This window comes from Myotis davidii, unplaced genomic scaffold (genome assembly GCF_000327345.1).
Source record: "Myotis davidii unplaced genomic scaffold, ASM32734v1 scaffold99, whole genome shotgun sequence".
Lineage (NCBI taxonomy): Eukaryota > Metazoa > Chordata > Mammalia > Chiroptera > Vespertilionidae > Myotis > Myotis davidii.
In genome coordinates, this window is record NW_006291015.1 from 1337499 (window position 1) to 1345639 (window position 8141).

An 8141-nucleotide genomic window follows, 5' to 3' on the forward strand; every position below is an offset into this window, starting at 1 on the left:
ATGGAGATTCACTATACAATTCTGCCAGCTTTTATATATGCTTAAGTGTCTTATAATAAAAAAACTAACAAAGGAAATAAACAAACAAAAAAGACATATGATTCCAACCCAGCTCCACGTTTTCCCCAGGCTAAAATGGGAGAGGAAATACCAAATTTCCTACATATGAAATAATATCTCTGAAATGTAGAAATATTATTGAATGGCTATTATGAGAAGATTTTCTGCTTTATAAATCCTAGCCATTAGCATTAACAAAAGAAATATTTTAAGTACTGCTGAGCTTCCAAAAAATAAAATTAAAGGAAAAACTCTGCAGGCAAAAGTGAAATAAAATCGGTGTGATAAGTGGGAGCAAATCCTGAGTGCCCTGAGGACATGTGCTGATTCTAAAAATGGAAGTTGAGGATCTTTATGGCCTATGGCCCTGTGGGTACTACAGGAGAGTAATTAGGCCTTATCCAGTGTGAAGTAGAAACCAAGATTTCTACCTGGAGCCTTCATATCCTGTGAAACCATAGGCTGGCTGAGAGAAAAGAAACAGAAAAAATCAACTCTATACAAATCCAATGTGTTAAATTGTTTTTTTCAAGTCTAAGTAAGACTAAAGAGTTCTACCTTATGATTTGTATGTATAGGTATGTTCTCAACCCACAAATTTGTTCTATATACATTTTTGGTCCACGATACACTCATTTGAGATATAATTTACTAGTAAAGTAATCCCTGATTGGTGGAAGCTAAGTGTGTCTGAAACCAGTACACAGGCTGCATAAATAATTCACTAAATTGAGGCACCTTCGAATTAAAAAAAGAAATTAAATAATTCCTAGTGGGCTTCAGATATAGATACTGACTACTTGGTTATAAAATACTAACAATTAAAATGTAAAATATAAAATTATGATCCAGAAATAAGACTATCAAGGGGATAAAGCAAGAATTGAAAAAATGCCACAGAGTTCCTAGAAAATGTATAGGGGCTCTGTGGGACTTTTCCAGTTCTTACTTAAAAAATATATATGAGAGTTTAATAATAAATATATATGAGAGGTTTTTTTGTTTGCTTGTTTTGTTCTTTAATAAAATCTCTAGCCCTAGCTGGTTTGGCTCAGTGGATAGAGCGTCAGTCTAGGGACCAAAGGGTCCCATGTTAGATTCCAGTGAAGGGCATGCACCTCTGTTGCAGGCTCCTCTCTGGTCCGGGCCATGGTCGGGCTCCTGAAGGAGGCAACAAATTGATGTGTTTCTCTAACATCAATATTTCTCTCTGTCTCCCCCTCTCTCTTCCACTCACTCTAAAATCAGTGAAAAATATCCTCGGGTGGGGATTAAACAAACAAACAGAAACAACCCTCTATAGGTGGGATGAATATAACCTAAACAGAGTCAGAGAAATTCGTAAACAGAAAAAAATTAATCTGAGTAATTTAACCAAAAATTCAACAATTAGGTAAAAGTTAAGGACAATATAAAAAGTGAGTAAAGAAGCATGGAGAGAAAAAAAATGAGAATATTCACAATCTAAATTAATTGTCAGAAACATTGATAACATAGAAATACAGAAAGTCAGTGAGAAAAATCACTCAGAATTTTTCACAATTGGCACATATCATTAATTCTCAAATTCAGAAAACACACTAAAACTAGGCAGATTCTGTGAAGTTTATAACAAAGCATAACTCAAAACTGCCCCAAATGTATTAAAATAAATATATCTTTTAAAACAACCAGGGACAATCAATGGATTATGTACAAAACAATGATTGAGCTAAATTGAGAATTTGTAACTTCAATAGAAAGTACTGAAGTAAAATCTTCAAAGTGTCCAGAGAAAATAACTATAAACTTAAAACTATACATGTAGTTTTAAAAAGTAGAACATTTATGTAAAATATTTAGGAAAAGGCCTTTTCAGAAATAGAAAATTAACCAAAATAATATATCACCAATAGACTGAGTTAGAATATTGGGAAACCAATCCCAAATAGAACACTGGGAAATTGATCCCATAAGGATGATATAATATTAAAAAATGGTAGTAAATAAATAGGGACATCTGTAATAATGCTAACAATAAAAAATGGTAGTAAGTAATAAATACAAGGTGTCTCAAAAAATGTATACACACTTTGAATAATTATAAAGGAAGTATTTATTGAAATACATTTCATTTTCAAAATGTAATAGAATCTACTGTTAAAGTGTATATACATTTTTGCAATACCCCATATATATTTAATTCTAAAAATATCCATTGCACAAAAAGACTAATAGTTATTTTTATAACAAAATCTCAAAATGACAAAACAAATCAAAGTATATTTATAACCATATAAAAAAAGTTCCTCAATTAAAAAAATATTTTTAGAATGATTTTATTTTACCTTTATTGAGATATTTTTACACATCAAATTGATATGTCTTCATAGCAAAATATTACTCGATGTAAAAGAGATCATGACATAATGAAATTATGAAATAACAAAACTATTGAAAAGCATTTCAAAATTCATTATAAAATGACAATTTCAAGACTATGTGCACCATTTAGCATAGCTTTAAAACAAAGAAAGAATAATGATTAGTTTCCAGAAACAAAAGCAAAAACATAAGAATACTTGATTTATAACAAATGGGGCACTGGAGAAAAATATTTTTAGAAATATCAATGCATCACAGATACCACTAACAGCGTCAAAGGTGGCATAAAACAGGCTATACAGAGTAATATAAGTTATTTGGAACACATTCATTCAATAAAAATTTATTACAAGAATACATCAAAAGAGCCTTCACATTTATAAAAATGAATTGAAATTTTTAAAACACTAATGAAAACTTAAATAAAAAGTCTAAGGAGCCAATAAATATTTGAAAAAATGCTTGATATCATCAATCTTTAGGAAAATACAAAGTAAAACTATCGGGGGAAAAATTCACCCATCAGAAGGTTTGACATGGAAGGACTGATGGTGCCAAGCATCAGTGAGGATGGCAAATAATGAGAACTCTCTATATTACTGGTGGGATTGCAATTAGGTAAAATTATTGTCAGAGGCTAATTGGCAATATTTATTAAATTTGAACATTTTCATAACTTATGGCCCAGTAACGACCCAACAAGAAACCCAACAGAAACTTTAAAGACTTTAAAGAATGTTTATATGAATGTTATACATACTAACCAAAAACTATATACCTTAACAACAACAAAAAATGAACTGGGGTTTATCAATGTGTTTCACTATTTGAATGATATACAGAATTAAAAAATGAACAGAGTATTGGTATACCACATGAATGAGTCTCACAAACATAATGTCATATCAAGTGGCAAAAGAATATGTAATCTATGATTTTCATAAAATAAGCAAATCAATCTACAAAAATGTATGGAAAAAAGTGAGAATTCTGATATCCACACAAAAAATACTTTTAGAGGGAATTTTAAAAATATATCTCAGAGTGCCCTAGCCAGGCGGCTCAGTTGGTTGGAGCATCTTCCTATACACCAAAAGGTTGCAGCTTCAATTCCTAGTCAGGGCACCTACCTAAGGTTGCAGGTTCTATCCCAAGTCAAAGCATGTCTGGATGTATGGGAGGCAACCTATTCATGTTGCTCTCTATCTCTCTCACTCTCCCCTTCCCCCTCTCCCCCTCTCTCCCTCCTAACCTTCCTCTTTCCTTCCTCTCTCTCTAAAATATCAATAAACCATATCCTTCATTGAGGATAAAAAATAAATAAAATATATCTCTGAGTATTGATATAGTGAATACAAAGTCAGTAAGTATATACAAAGAAAGTTGAACAACCAAATTAAAAAAAGTTGGTTTGAAAGTTATATAGAGGACAACACATACTATCTTATATAATAAAAGGGTAATATGCAAATTGAGCCTAATGGCAAAACAAGTGGGAACAACCAGTTGCTATGACGTGCACTAGCCACCAGAGGGCAGATGCTCAATGCAGGAGCTGCTCCATGGTGGTCAGTGCGTTCCTACAGAGGGTGCTCTGCTCAGCCACAAGCCAGGCTGGTGGCTGTGGATGCAGCAGTGGTGGTGGGAGCCTCTCTCACTTCCTTGGCAGCACTAAGGATGTCTGACTGCAGCATAGGCCCCTTAGTGGGACATCCCCTGAGGGGTCCTGGGCTGCCAGAGGGTCGTCTGACTGCCAGCTTAGGCCTGTTCCCCTGAGGAGTGGAGCTAAGCTGGCAGGTGGACATCCCCCGAGGGCTCCCTGACTGTGAGAGGGTGCAGGCCAGGCTGAGGGATCCCCCTGAGTGCACGAATTTTAGTGCACCGGCCTCTAGTAATGATAAAATTTACATCCATTTTAGATATACAGCATAAATTTTAAGAATACATTATCTACTAGGCAACTCTCAATAAATTTTAAAGAACCAGACTCTATTCTCTCACTGTAATCTGATTAAGGAGAATCAATAATGACAACCCTAACAAAAATAGAAGCACGATATATTCAGTAAATACAGACTCACTTTTAAATGACTAGTGGGTTAAAAAAAGAAGTGATAGATGAAAATAGAATTTCTTAAATCTTTAGGAAAAATCATGATGCAATAACACAGTAGTTTAAAATATATTCATCAAACTTAACAGGTATGAATTTTTTACAATATTACCAAACAAGAAAGACGTGGTCTATATTTTGTTAGGAAAGAGATTGAAATCAGTAGGACATGTTCACTAACAGTTATGAAAGGATAAAATTAAGAAGCTAAGTATCAAATTTTAATAGTAGTTTTTGATGTCATTTTTTGCATAATAAGAGCAAAAATGGAGGAGAAAAATAATAAAATAATTTTAATGAAATATATAACATTAAAAGGTATTTGGTCCTGTTCGATATGTCCATGGAGACTTTTGGTCCACTCCAAAAGGTCTATGAGATTTAGTCCTATCCCAAAACATCAACAAAACATCTATGATTCCTTACAGAATACAATCACCGAACCTTGTTCAAATCATATGAGCATTATTTTTCTTGTAATTCATGAGGGATCTTGGATTTCACATTGATTCTTGTTCTTTCCCCTGATGAAGTTCATCACGGTTACTCTAAAGTCAATGAGCAAATTGCTCTTAAGTACACAGTATATTCACCTGATTCTTGGCTTGATGGTGTTCTGTCTGTGAACAGTTTTGGTGATACAGATTTCGTTTTGTCATTATCATCAGAAGGTTAGCAGCTGTAATTGAGTGTGACCCTCAAGAACTGGGTGATAATTTGTTCATGGCTCTGCTATTCCTCTTTTCACACTTTTGGGACCTTTCAAAAGTGTGGATCAGATATCTCCATGGACTTTTGGTCAGGACCAAATGTTTGCTAATCTAATATAGTACAAAGATAAAACAGAAACCTGCACTGTAGTAATAGTTGGAGCATTGAAACAAAGCACAAATTGAATAGATTGTCAGCAATACTGATCAAGAGAAATTGTGATATAGGTTAATGTTAGTAACAATAAAATAATAATAGGGACCATAGCTTTATATAACACAGACATTAAAAATATAATCAATGAATTAATATATTTGAAAAAAGAAAGGAAAAGCATTTAATAAAAATAATTATTTTAAATAATATTCAATATAAAATAGAAACTCTGAATTGTCATAATGCTTACAGAAATTTCATCAAAATACATCCATCAAATTTGCCAAGTTCATATCTTGTTTTTAAAAATGTTTATCACGCCTGGCCGGTGTAGTTCAGTGGTTAAGCATCAATCTGTGACCCAGAAGGTGATGGTTTGATTTCCGGTCAGGGTACATGCCCGGGTTGTGGGCGATCTCCATGAACAGGTGTATAGGAAGCAGCCAATCATTGAGTCTCTCTCAACACTGATGTTTCTGTCTCTCTCTTCCTCTTCCTTACTCTCTGAAATCAATTAAAATATATTTTTAAAAAATTTTTATAAGATGTTAAGGAAATAGTACTACAAATTAATTTTAAATATATTTCAGAAAAAGGACAAAAATGGTCTGCAATGTACTTGTATATATTTTTAATTAGAATATATTTTTTACTTACATCAGAAAAAGGAGTAAAACAAAGGTAAATTCCACATAATGTAAATAATAGCTTAGATATAAATCCTAAATGTGAGTAAACTGAAAACACAACTATATAATTATGGTTTATAAGTATATTGCAAGGATTTCAGTAATGTAAAAAATCTATTAATATAATCAAAACCTGTACATGTGATTTGTCAAAATTTTGTTGTGAGAGAGAAAATCTATATGATCATCTCAGTGAAGTATTTATATGTAAATTAATCTTCTGTATTGATTTCTTAAAATTCTTAGTAAACCTTGAATAAAATGGAAATTAAATTACCCGATAAAGAACATGTGTAGTTTTTGTATATTTTCATGCTATCTGTGTGAATGCAGAATACATACATATGTGTATTCATGTGTGTGTACATACACATACACACACACAAAGAGAATTTAATATTAATGGTGACATTTCAGTTGCACTTTGTGAAACCAGAAATGAAACATAATACTATGTTTTTTTTCTGTTGAATAATCTACTAAAAGTTGTAGTCATTATAATAATTCAAATAAAATAATGCTCTTGTAAAATTGAAAATAATAATTAAAACAGTCACTAATTGAATACTACAATATTTAAATACATAGAAAAAAAAAGAAAGATGTTTAGCAAGGTTTCTGGATACATAATATATAAAAAATCAATCAGTGTTATGCAGTAGCAAGAGTTAGAAAACATATAACTAGGTATTATTTATCATATAAAATAAGTAGCAATAAATCTAACAAAAGATAAGCATTCAATTTATGAAAAATGCAATTGCACTAAAAGACATGAAAGAATACTTAAATGGAGATATATACTCACGAGTAGGAAAACTCATTATACTGTGTTGAATAAATAAATCTAAACTCATCTTAAACTCAATGATTATACAAATGGATAGCTACAGAAACAGACATATGCAAATACATGGGATTGTATACATACATATCTGCTGAGAGGACCTTGAAGTGACTCAGTGGCAGTGAGCACAATCACTGATCAGCTTTCCCCCCTAAATATCATTTTCCAATCCAAGGATCGACAGCTTCTGGAGAATTAGGTGATTTAGCACTAAAGTAAGGAAAATACATTAATGGCACTTAATATTTTGTAGGCTCAGAAAGTAAGGAAGTTTTTAAAAAAAAAAAAATACTAAGGATGAGGCAGGTCACAGAGACATAGGAACCAGCCTAAGAAATCTCCCAATGGGCAAAGCTGGAACAACTTTCCCCAAAATTAAGTAAAAGAGTATTAAATTATAATACAAATTGGAATAAATATGAATGTTTATAATGATATAAATAAGTAACAGAGTTAATAAATAGGGGAGAAAGATAAATTGTACTTACCTAATAATTCCAAACAATACATGCATGTACTTCTCTCTACATGAGGTGAAGCTAAATGTGATCCCCTCTTCCTCTTTGACACTGGGCTAGATTAATGACATATTTTCAATAAAGAAGAGTGTTGGGGGGGGGGATAAAATTAATAATTTTGTAGTGCAGAAATCTGGCAAACACTGCCTTAATTAAGTGATGAAGTTTAAAAATTATGTCATGGGATACCTTGTACACCTTATAAGATGTGATGAGAAGGGCACTTCTCAAAATGCCATAATGTACTCTACTCATGAGATAAATGACAGATAGTCCAGAAGGGAGAAGCATTCCACAGATATCTAATCTGTACTTCTTAACATTGTCAAAATCATAAAACACAAGGGAAGACCAAAAAACTGTCACAGACCAGAGGAGACTGGGGAGATATGACAAATGTACAGTGGTAGTCTGGATTGGAGCTTGAAACAGAAGGATTCATGAAAAGAAAAAACAATGGTGAAATCCAAATAATATATGATAGAGTAGTGTATCAATGTCAGTTTCTTAGTTTGACAAATATAGCATAGAAATGTAAGATGTTAACAGTAGATTCATTGAAGGAAGAATATAAATTACTTCTGTACTGCCTTTGTGACTTTTCTGTAAATATAAATCTTTTGAATAATAAAAAAGTTATAAAAAAATGAATCCTGGTAACATATGTAAAAAGTGGCAAAAGA